A 12,529-nucleotide genomic window follows, 5' to 3' on the forward strand; every position below is an offset into this window, starting at 1 on the left:
GAGACGGCTGAGCTCGCTGTGCTGTGAATGTTTGCAAGACTTTTAACCATCATAATCTGTTTGGCTTTCGGTTTTTGAGGCGTTTTGAAGTGCATGCTGAGAATCAGCCCTCTTTACACTTTCCTAACGACTCCCAAGGCAGATATCACCCATGACAAAAACGGTTTGATTTAGAGGATTAGACCGTTCCACTTGCAATTCGTTCGCTTACTTAGAAAGTAGTTTCCTGGCCAGGCACCGTGGCTCACGCCTGTCATCCCAGCACTTGGGGAGGATGAGGCGGGCGGATCACCTGAGGTCGGGAGTTCGAGACCAGCCTGGCCAACGTGATGAAACCTCGTCTCTACTAAAAATACAAAAATTAGCCGGGCGTGGTGGTGCATGCCTGTAATCCCAGCTACTCGGGAGGCTGAGGCAGGAGAATTGCTTGAAGCCGGGGGGTGAAGATTGCGGTGAGCCAAGGTCGTGCCATTGCATTCCAGCCTGGGTAACAAGAGCGAAACTCCGTCTCACAAAAAAAAAAGAGAAAGTAGTTTCCTGTGTACACCTTGGGTTTGTAGCATGTCACAATTACCAAGTGAAATGCAGTTAATGGAATAAACTATATTTAAAATTATTTTCGCAAAATTTTGAAATATATATATATAATTCTACCGTGATCTCGGAGAATTCTTGAGAAGGATTTTTTTTTTCTATCAGTATATTGACTACTCAATATTACTATGTCATTTCTTGTGGCTGAAATGAAGTGAAAACGGTATAGGTTCTACCTTTTTTTTTTAGTCTCAGCATGTTCTTTATTTTTCCTTGTTTGACATTCTCCCAGAATTTGTCTACAACTGATTCTCTTTTAAATTTCCAGTGAGAACCCAGCAGGTAGCCATTTTTCAGAAAATGTATTTGACTGACAGCTGTTATCTCCTGCCATTTCTGTGATTATCGCTTCCATCTCATTCTCCTCTGTAGGAATTCCCGCTTCTCCCAAGTTAGCTTCAATAGATAAATGAAATAACTACATAAAAATAACTCTCAATATATAAAATCATATAAACTAAATGGCTAAATAAAAATACTTGTGAATATATAAAAAGATATCAACAAAATAAATAAAAACAATTATAAATATGCAAATATGCATAAACAAAATAAACAAATACAATGAATAATATATGAAAACATAAATAAATAATTATAAATATATAAATTAAAATAAATATATAGAAAATATAAACTAAGAAATAATCGATATATAAAATACACATAAAATAAATAAAAATAATTACAAATATATTGAAATATAGAAACTAAATAAAAATAGATATAAAAATATACATGAAAATAAAGATGAAAAATATAGAAACTAAATAAATAAAAATAATTATAAGTATTTAACAATTTATATAAACAAAATAATTATAAGTATATAACAATTTATATAAACAAAATAAAATATTTATAAATCTATAAAATATATCAACTAAATAAAAATAATTAAAACTATATATACATTTTTATAAGCTTGGTAAATAAAAATAGTTATAAATCTGTAAACATATATGAACTAAATAAATAAATTGATAAAAATAGTTATAAATCTGTAAACATATATGAACTAAATAAATAAGTAAAAATAATTATAAATACATAAAACTACATATAAGCTAACTAATATAAATCTATAAAAATATATAAACTAAATAAGTAAAAATAATTATAAATATATAAAAATACATATAAGCTAACTCATATAAATCTATAAAAATATATAAACAAAATGAAGAAATAAAAGCATTATAAATATATGAAATACATGTAAACTAAACAAACGAAAGTATTTACAAAGGCATAAAGATGTCTAAACACAAAAAGTAACAAATGAATAGCAAGTAAAAGTTGTCATACTGTAAAGCCCTCAGAAGGAATGAAGCGTGCCAGCACCTTGATCTGGGACCCCTGGCTCCCCGCATTGTCAGAGAGGCAGGAATGTCAAACCACCTTCTGGCTCCCAGCATGGTGAGAGAGTGCATTGCTCTGGTTCACGTCACCCTGTCGGTGTTACTGGGTTGTGGTAGCCCCGGTGAACTCACCCAGGTACCCACAACGCATGTTTCCTCCTGAGTTCCCAGCTCAGCTGCTTCGTGTTGTGGGGGCCGAGACGCTGTATCTCCCTGGGCAGGACCCTTTTGTTCTGAAAGGGAGGCGTGAGAGCTGGAGCTCCTGGGATCTTGAACACGCCGTGGATGGAGGGATGAAGCTGAAAGGACCAGCCACCTTCCATCGTTAGCGTGTGAGTCACCGACGACCTTCCCCAGTTGCCTGCCCCAGTTAAGTTTGTCAGAATCTATTCAGAGCATCACACGGACTGAAATTATGTTTAAGAACAAATAAAGACACAGATATGAAGCAAAAACAATAAATAAATATATAAATAAATAAATTTCTCTGTAGAACGAAGTGAACAAGACAAAAAAATAAAGAATTCAAATCGCCACCCGCATTCTTTCTGTAAACCTCCTGTGTCTAAAGTGCCAGAGCTGACACTCAGACAGTCAACCACCGAGACCCAACTCAGGAGACCACCGAGGCTTTCCCCGAGTATCTATACTTGCTGTGTAGTCATTACATGTCATAAAATGTTCCCGATACTCTGCTACTGTGGTACATTCTTGTTCTGAGACAGAGACAGGCAATCTTAATGGGGCTTAAGCCTCAGTGATTTTCTTTTTTCTTTTTTTCTTTTTTTTTTTTTGAGATGGAGTCTCGCTCTGTTGCCCAGCCTGGAGTGCAGTGACTCGATCTCGACTTACTACAACCTCGGCCTCCCGGGTTCATGCCATTCTCCTGCCTCAGCCTCCCGAGTAGCTGGGACTACAGGCACCTGCCACCACACCCGGCTAATTGTTTGCATTTTTAGTAGAGACAGGGTTTCACCGTGGTAGCCAGGATGGTCTCGATCTCCTGACCTCGTGATCCGCCCGTCTCGGCCTCCCAAAGTGCTGGGATTACAGGCTTGAGCAACCCAAGCCTGAGTTATTTTCTCCAGTCCTGTATGATGTGTGCAGTCTATGGGGTGGGTGAGACAATTACTTCCTGGAGCTAACTTTATTGTATCTGCTACACGCATCCATAGGTACTGCTTGACTGGGACAGGTTTCCATGGCAGGCATGTTGGACGTGGCACCTGCTGGCCAGGTGGCTGAAATTCTGTTGAGCAGAGTCGATCGTACTTGATATCAAAATAAGTTGTTAAGTTCTGTGTGCACATGCTAAGTCTACCATAACAAAATACCAAGGCCGGGCGCGGTGGTTCGCAGGCCTAATTTTTGTATTTGTAGTAAAGACTGTACTTCACCATGTTGACCAGTCTGGTCTGGAGCTCCTGATCTCAGGTGATCCATTCACCTCAGCCTCCCAAAGTGCTGGGATGACATGCGTGAGCCACCTCACCTGGCAGGTCATTCTTTTTTAAAACAGCAGCATAGGCTGGGCGTGGTGGCTCACACTTGTCATCCCAGCACTTTGGGAGGCCGAAGCGGGCGGATCACAAGGTCAGGAGATCGAGACCATCCTGGCTAACACAGTGAAACCCCGTCTCTACTAAAAATACAAAAAGTTAGCTAGGCGTGGTGGCAGGCACCTGTCATCCCAGCTACTCGGGAGGCTGAGGCAGGAGAACGGCGTGAACCCAGGAGGCGGAGCTTGCAGTGAGCCGAGATCGCGCCACTGCACTCCAGCCTGGGCGACAGAGTGAGACTCCGTCTCAAAAAAGAAAGAAAAAAAAAAAAGCAGCATAAAGATCTGGAATTGTATATTGCACCTCCCAAAAAGCGTGCTTAGGGTACTGAGTGGGTCTTAACGCTTTAAGAAATGCTTTGACCTTTTATGATTTTGACCTGTAGAGCCAGGCTGACCTGTTTCGATGTGCTTAGCAGGATTATTACTGCTGATTTTCAGATGCGAACACCGGCTGGCAAATCCTTCCTTTTGGTGGGAGAGATGAATTTTGCTTCAGTCAGGTGTCCTCCAATCAATTTTCTTTGATTCTGGTTTTAAACCTCAAAATAAGCCAATGATACACAAAGAAATGTAAGTAAGAGTAGGTACATGTGTGTGTGTATATATATGTGTGTATATGTGTATATTTTCTTAGATACAGGGTCTAGCTCTGGCACCCAGGCTGCAATACATGGGTGTGATCACAGCTTACTGCAGCCTTGACCTCCTGGACTCAAGCAATCTTCCAGGCTCAGCCTTTTGAGGGCTGACACTGCAGGCACACACCACCATGCCCAGCTAATTTTTTTTATTATTATTATTTGGAGAGACGAGGTCTCCCTCTGTAGCCCAGGCTATCCTTGAGTTCCTGGCCTCAAGCAATCCTCCTACCTCAGCCTCCGAATATGCTGGGATTACAGGCATGAGTCACTGTGCCTGGCCTGGGCAAATTCATAAATTAAAAAATATATATATATGTGTGTGTGTGTGTGTGTGTGTATGTATATATATGCATAGATAAATGAAAGAATGAATTATCAGCAGGAAAATAGCTGCATTTAATTAAAAACTGGATTTAATGAGGATACAAAAAATTAGCCAGGCATGGTGATGGGCACCTGTAATCCCAGCTACCTGGGAGGCTGAGGCAGGAGAATTGCTTGAACTTGGGAGGCGGAAGTTGCAGGGAGCCGAGATTGTGCCTTTGCACTCCAGCCTGGGTAACAGAGCAAGACAGTGTCTCAAAGAACAACAACAAAAAAAAAACAGAGATACATGCACACATATGTTCACTGCAGCACTGCTCACAATGGCCAAGACATAGAATTAACCTAAATGTCCATCCGTTGTAGACTGGATAAGGCAAGTGTAGTATATATACACCATGGAATACTATGCAGCCATAAAAAAGGAATAAAATCATGTCCTTTGCAGGAATGTGGATGGAACTGGAGGCCATTATCCTCAGCAAACAAACGTGGGAACAGAAAACCAAATAGCACATGTTCTCACTTACAAGTGGGACGTCAGTGATGAGAACAGATGGACACACGGAGAGAAGCAGCACACAGTGGGCCCTAGCAGAGGGTGGAAGGTAGGGGAAGAAGAAAATCAGGAAAAAATATCTTTTAGGTACTGGGCTTAATACTGGGCTGATAAAACAGTTAATTCAACAGTGAAGGCAAAATATCCTGGACCCCCAAAATCACTAAGGAAAATTAAGCTGGAAACTGCTCAGGGCAAACCTGCCTCCCATTGTATTCAAGTCCTCCCTCTGCTGGGTGAGATAGATGCATATCGGATCGCCTCCTTTGGAAAGGCTCCTCGGAAACTCAGAAAAATGTCACCATTTGTGTCGCACCTTCTGTGACCTGAGGCTCCCTCCCCACTTCCAGTCTTCCTGCCTTTGCTTCAGGTTGTCCCGCCTTTCCAGACCCAACGGTAAACAGGAGAGTAGAGGTTCCTCTTCAAAGACTTTCCGCCCCGTCTAATTAGGAATAAATACGAACTTCTCTTAGAAGTAAAATGTATTCAAAGACCTGTGCTAACGTTCTGAAATCTCTGCTAGCCGTAATAAAGAAATCCATGTTCTTTGTGTTCCGAGCTCCCACAGTGTAGCCTAAATATCCGCCCTGGGATGCTTATCCTGGTCCAAGCAAGCATGAGGTCAGAGCCTGTTCCTCTTCCTTCTTTGCAGGTGTTTTTACCTTTCTCAGCATTCCACAAGTGACTCCCTCCTTCCTTTGTTCTCCTCTGCCTTTGCCTCTTTTAAAAAAGTTCTAAGTTGCTGGCCAGTCGGGACAAATACGGAATGTGAGGGCCCCCGTTCCAGCCCATGGAAACCGGACACAGCGTTGGGTGGACGCGTCAGGTTATAAATGACCCTGTCGCCTTTGTGCTGGGTACTGTCGTGGCCAAACTGCTGGCAAGTGTACCGTTTCTGCAGAAAGTAAAAAAACGGCCTGGCTGAGGAAATGAAATTTATGTTCAAGGGCTATTTCTTTACAGCACGGAGAAACAAGCATTCCTAACAGAACCAACGCACTTCTTCCATATATTGATGTCTCACATCTCTCTACAATGTGTAAGGCCGGGCGTGGTGGCTCACGCCTGTAGTCCCAGGACTTAGGGAGGAGGCCGAGGCGGGCGGATCATCTGAGATCGGGAGTTTGAGACCAGTCTGGCCAACATGGTGAAACCCCGTCTCTACTAAAAATACAAAATTAGCCGGACACGGCGGCGGGCGCCTGTAATTCCAGTTACTCAGGAGGCTGAGGCAGGAGAATCGCTTGAACCTGGGAGGTGGAGGTTGCAGAGAGCCGAGATCGTGCCATTGCACTCCAGGCTGGGGGACACAGTGAAACTGTCTCAAAAAAAAAAAAAAGGTATAAAACCAAGCTGTCGTCTGACCACCTTGGACGCATGACCTGAGGACTTTCTGAGCCTGTGTCATGGGTACCCATCTTCACATCCTCAACTTTGGCAAAAGAAACTTTCTAAATTAACTGAGGCCTGTCTCAGGTGTTTTTGGGTTCAAACCACAACCCCCCAAGACAAAAGTTGACCCCTATAACAAACCTGTATATATCCTCCTGAACTTAAAATAAAAGCTTTAGGATCCTGTTTATATGCAAGAAACCATGAGACAGTGAAATATGGACAAGGCTGACTTTATTTTTTTTATTCTGAATCACTGCGAAGGTCACTACCATCTTCCAGGTCTTATTGTGGCGGCAAAGCCAGAGAGCAACTTCCCAAGTGTTCGGGCCGTGGTGCAGCGAGAACCGCGAATTCTGACTCACAGGTGCACAAAAGAGAATGTGAGGGGCCCTCCGATCATCCTGAGGGGAAATGCAGAACGGATTTCTCTGCGTGCAGTGAGGAGAAACGAGAACACGTATTCCCTGTTATTTCTTCTTGTGGACCGCTCTCGAACTCTATTTTCTCCTCAGCAGGCATTGGGAGAATGAAAGGGGAAAACAGAAGTGCCCCCTTCCGCTAAATTCACATGCACAGAAATGTCAGAATGGGGTACGTGCAAACAGGGTCTTTGCAGATACAAGACTGCAAAGGTATAACAATACTTTTACATCGCATGCCTGCCCGGCTGATGTACCGCGTGCCTCTCTGGCGGACGTGAGCCACCGTGGCCGCGAGCTGCTTTTTCTTAGAAGGAAAGTTTTCTCTGGGGGTCCTTTCACCCTAACTCTCCACCTAAACAATTTCTTTTTTTTCTATTTATTTATGTATTTATCCATTTATGTTTTTGAGATGGAGCCTCGCTCTGTCGCCCAGGCTGGAGTGCAGTGGTGCGATCTCAGCTCACTACAACCTCTGCCTCCCGGGTTCAAGCGATTCTCCTGCCTCAGCCTCCCAAGTAGCTGGGACGACAGGCACCTGCCACCACGCCCGGCTAATTTTTGTATTTTTAGGAGAGACGGGGTTTCACCATGTTGGTCAGGTTGGTCTCGAACTCCCGACCTCAGGTGATCCGCCTGCTTTGGCTTCTTCCCAAAGTGCTGGGATGACAGGCATGAGCCACCGTACCCAGCCACACCTAAATGATTTCTTTCTCTCTCCTGTATCACTAACAGGACCCAGCACAGAGGTAAGATGGTGAGTCTCGTGGGTACACTCAGCCGACAGGATTGTGACCCCCACCCTAGACACAGCCCACGGGTGAGGTTCTGAGTCTCACAGGCAGACTCAGTCCACGGTTGGAATTGTGCCTCTCCTATGTGGATCCAAGTGCACAGGTGAGATGATGACGCTTGGACCTGGATTCAGTACACCTGTGAGTCTGGGACCCTCGCACGGTCCAGAGTTGGAACTGAGGTTCTCATGCACGGGTCCAGACCACAGCTGAGACCTAACTCTTGCACTCGGGCCAAATCAATCCTCTTCTGTGAAATTAAGAAAGACAGAGGCAGGTGCGGTGGCTCACGCCTGTCATCCCAGGACGTTGGGAGGCCAAGGTGGGTGGATCCTTTGAGGTCAGGAGTTGGAGACCAGCCTGGGCAATATGCTGAAACGCCATCTCTACTGAAAATACAAAAAAAGAGCTGGGAATGGTGGCGCGGGGCTGTAATCCCAGTTCTTCGGGAGGCTGAGGCAGGAGAATCGCTTGAACCTAGGAGGCGGAGGTTGCAGTGAGCCGAGATCGTGCCACCTCCTGGGTGACAGAGCAAGACCCCATCTTAAAAAAAAACAAAAACAAAACAAACAAACAAAAACAAACAAGAAAGAGAGAAGGATGAAGAGCACATGGTCTCACTGCTACGTGGAATCTAAAAAAGTCAAACTCACAGAAGCAAGAGTAGAAGGGTGGGTAGCAGAGACTGGGGAGGTCACGGCGGGAGATGTTAGTCAGATCATACAGAGTTTTGGTTTAGACAGGAAGAATAAGCTCTGCACAGCTATGCCCAGCACGGTGACATAATTAATAATAAAACACTGGGCATTTCAAAACCGTTCAGAGTAGGTTTTATTTTTGTTAATTAATAATAAAACAGTACATTTCAAAACTGTTCAGAGTAGGTTTTATTTTTGTTAATTAATAATAAAGCACTGTGCATTTCAAAACTGTTCAGAGTAGGTTTAATTTTGAGAATGATAAAACACTGCATTTCAAAATTCTTCAGAGTAGGTTATTTTTATTTTTGTTAGTTTATAATAAAGCATTATGCATTTCAAAATTGTTCAGAGTAGGTTTTTTTGTTAATATAGGCTAACAGATATGATTTAATAAATTAATGAAGTACTGTGCATTTCAACCTAGTTCAGAGTAGGTTTCATTTTTATTTTTGTTGCTCATAAAAGTACAAATAATCAGGTAATGTAGAGTTTGGTTTAGACAGGAGGAATAAGCTCTGCACAGCTACTGCCTAGCACGGTGACATAATTAATAATAAAGCACTGTGCATTGCAGACTTGTTCAGAGTCAGTTTTATTTTTGTTAATTAATAATAAAACACTGCACTTCAAACTTGTTCACAGTAGGTTTTGTTTTCGTTCATTAATAATAAATCACTGTGCATTTCGACATTGTTCATTACAGGTTATTTTTATTTTGTTCATTTATAATAAAGTACCGTGCATTTCAAAATTGTTCAGAGTAGGTTTTATTTTAATTTTTGTTAATTAATGATAAAGCACTGTGCATTTCAGAATTGTTCAGAGTAGGTTTTATTTTAATTTGTGTTAATTAATGATAAAACGGTGCATTTCAAAATTGTTCAGTGTAGGGCCGGGCGCACTGGCTCATGCCGGTAATCCCAGCACTTTGGATCACCTGAGGTCAGGAGTTCAAGACCAGCCTGGCCAATATGGTGAAACCTCGTCTCTACTAAAAATACAAAAATTAGCCGGGCGTTGTGCTGCACACCTGTAATCCCATGTACTCGGGAGGCTAAGGCACGAGACTCGCTTGAGCCCAAGAGAAGGAGGTTGCAGTGAGCCCAAACTGTGCCACTGCACTCCAGCCTGGGCACATAGTGACACTGTGTCTCAAAAAAAAAAAAAAGAAAAAAATTGTTCACAGTAGGTTTTATATATTTTTTTTATTACTAAAGTACTGTGCATTTCAAAATAGTTCAGGGTAGATTTTATATTTTGTTAGTTAATAATAACAATAATATTTTGTTAGTAAATAATATTTTTTTATTACTAAAGTACTGTGCATTTCAAAATTGTTCAGTATCGGTTTCATTTTTATTTTGGTTAATTAACAATAAATCACTGTGCATTTCAAAATTGTTCAGAGTATGGCTCACGCCTGTAATCCCAGCACTTTGGGAGGCCAAGTTGGGTGGATCGCCTGAGGTCAGGAGTTCGAGACCAGCCTGGGCAACATGGTGAAACCCCGTCTTTACTAAATATACAAAAATTAGCCAGGTGTGGTAGTGGGTGCCTGTAATCCCACCTACTCGGGAGGCAGAGGCAGGAGAATTGCTTGAGCCCGGGAGGCGGAGGTTGTAGTGAGCCGAGATAGTGCCACTGCACTCCAGCCTGGGTGACACAGTGAGACTCCATCTCAAAAAAAGAAAAAAATTCACAGTAGGTTATATAAATATATATTTAATAATAAAGTACTGTGCATTTCAAAATTGTTCACTATAGGTTTTATTTTAGATTTATTTTTGTTGATAATAAAATACTGTTCATTTCAAAATTGTTCAGAGTAGGTTTTTTTTTAATAATAATGAAGTACGGGGTATTTCAAAATTGTTCAGAGAAGATTTTATTTTTATTTTTGTTAAAACACTGTGCCTTTCAAAATTGTTCAGAGTTGATTTTATTTTTATTTTTGTTAATAATAAAGTACCGTGCATTTCAAAATTATTCAGCATAGATTTTATTTTTATTTTTGTTGATTAATATTAAAGTACTGTGCATTTCAAAACTGTTGAAAGTAGATTTTTTTAACTTTTTTGTGTTTTCTTGTTTTGTACAAATTTAGGGGTTCTATGAGAAATTCTATTACATGTATAAAATGTGTGGTGATCTAGATATTTAGGGTGTCTATCACCTGAATACAGTATTTTTGTGTTAAGTCTATACACCTTATTCTCTTATGGAACTCCAAATGTACTCCTTGTGTCCTTTTTTTTTTTTTTTTTTTTTTTGAGACAAGAGTCTCGCTCTGTCGCCCAGGCTGGAGTGCAGGACCGCAATCTTGGCTCACTGCAACCTCCGCCTCTCAGGTTCAAGAGATTCTCCTGCCTCAGCCTCCCGAGTAGCTGGGACTGCAGGTGTCCACCACCATACCAGGCTAATTTTTATATTTTTAGTAGAGATGGGGTTTCACCATGTTGACCAGGATGGTCTCGAGCTGTTGACCTCCTGATCCGCCCGCCTCGGCCTCCGAAAGTGCTGGGATTACAGGTGTGAGCCACCGCACCTCGCCATTCCTTGCATCTTAATGTATGTGTGCACCCTTTAACCCACCTCTCTGCGTCCTCCTCCCTCCCTCTCTCTCACCCTTCCCAGGTTCTGTTATCTACCTTTCCCCCTCTGCTTCCCTGTGTTTAAATTGTCCAGCTCTTAGCTAGGAGTGACGGCGTGCGATATCGGTTTTTGTGTGCCTGGCTGATTTCACTTGACGTAATGGCCTCCGATTCCATCCGTGTTGCAGCAGCCAACAGGACTTCCTTCACTCTTACAGCTGAAGAGTTGGCCTCCTTGTGTATAACCCACATTTTCCTTATCCAGTCATCTGTTTTATTGTTGTTGTTTTGAGATGGAATTTTGCTCTGTCACCCCAGCTGGAGTGCAGTGGCGCAATCTTGGCTCACTACAGCCTCTGCCTCTCGGGTTCCAGCGATTCTCCTGCCTCAGCCTATGGAGTAGCTGGGATTACAGGCACCTGCCACCACACCCGGCTAATTTTTGTATTTTTAGTAGAAACAGGGTTTCACCATGTTGGCCAGGCTGGTCTCGAACTCCTGACCTCAGGTGATCCACCTGCCTCGGCCTCCCACAGTGCTGGGATGACAGGCGTGAGCCACCACACCCGGCCCCATTCATGTGTTGATGGACTCTTGGGTTGATCCCATGTATTTGCTATTTGCTATTGTGAACAGTCCTACAATAAACACAGGATTTTTTTTTTTTTTTTTTTTTTTTTTTTTTTTTTTTTAGACGGATTCTTGCTCTGTCGCCCAGGCTGGAGTGCAGTGGTGTGATCTCGGCTCACTGCAAGCTCCGCCTCCCGGGTTCACGCCATTCTCCTGCCTCAGCCTCCCGAGTAGCTGGGACTACAGGCACCTGCCACCTCGCCCAGCTAGTTTTTTGTATTTTTAGTAGAGACGGGATTTCACCGTGTCAGCCCGGATGGTCTCGATCTCCTGACCTCGTGATCCACCCGCCTTGGCCTCCCAAAGTGCTGGGATGACAGGCATGAGCCACCGTGCCTGGCCTAAATGTAGGATTTTAAATGCGTGCACCACACACACACAAAAGAAAAGTAGGTGAGGTGATGGATATGTTCATTGGCTTCAGGCAATTATCCCATGATGTGTCCATATATCAGAATGTCACACTGCACCCTACAGATAGATGCAGTCACTGTTTGTCCCTTAAAAATTAAATTTCCCAAAGGAAAGAGACGTATAGAGGCTTCTGAAGTCGAGGACAGAGCAAGGCTTTGCCCCCTGGGTGAAACGTTAATAACGGGAAATGGAATTTTAAATGTCACTGCGGGGAGAAGTGAGTCCTTCAGGGCCCGGGGCTTCCTTCGACGTGATAAAATGATCTTCAGGTGATGGGAATATAACGAGAGCCAGCCTTACCGGCAGCGAACGGCAGCTTCGGGTGTGTTTATATATTCATTGTTGTCAGCATCCGGGTTCAGTTAGTGGCCCAGAGTGCCGGCCCAAGGAAAGCTCAGAGGTGGGGATTACATCACAGTATCATTCACCAGGTGGAAAGCATCCTTCCTTCCCATCAACCTTTCCCACCTTTGCAACACCTGCTTTGAGGAAGAAATGGACGCTGTTGCCTCCTAAGGACTGTGGAAGCCGAAGGATCTGTCTAC

The 12,529-nt window shown here is 43.0% G+C and overlaps 1 long non-coding RNA gene across 2 annotated transcripts; it reads right to left on the reverse strand.

Moving 5' to 3' along the window:
- Positions 1-1,820: 1,820 nt before the first annotated feature.
- LOC139360924 (uncharacterized) lies at positions 1,821-7,392 on the reverse strand. Of its 2 annotated transcripts, XR_011618509.1 has the most exons (4): positions 5,703-7,392; positions 5,012-5,072; positions 3,912-4,055; positions 1,821-2,362 (listed from the first exon to the last, which is right to left on the reverse strand). It is a non-coding gene; the product is annotated as an uncharacterized lncRNA (long non-coding RNA). The 2 variants fall into 2 exon arrangements; XR_011618508.1 differs by having other exon boundaries at positions 5,012-7,392.
- Positions 7,393-12,529: the final 5,137 nt, after the last annotated feature.

This window comes from Macaca nemestrina, chromosome Y (genome assembly GCF_043159975.1).
Source record: "Macaca nemestrina isolate mMacNem1 chromosome Y, mMacNem.hap1, whole genome shotgun sequence".
Taxonomy (NCBI): domain Eukaryota; kingdom Metazoa; phylum Chordata; class Mammalia; order Primates; family Cercopithecidae; genus Macaca; species Macaca nemestrina.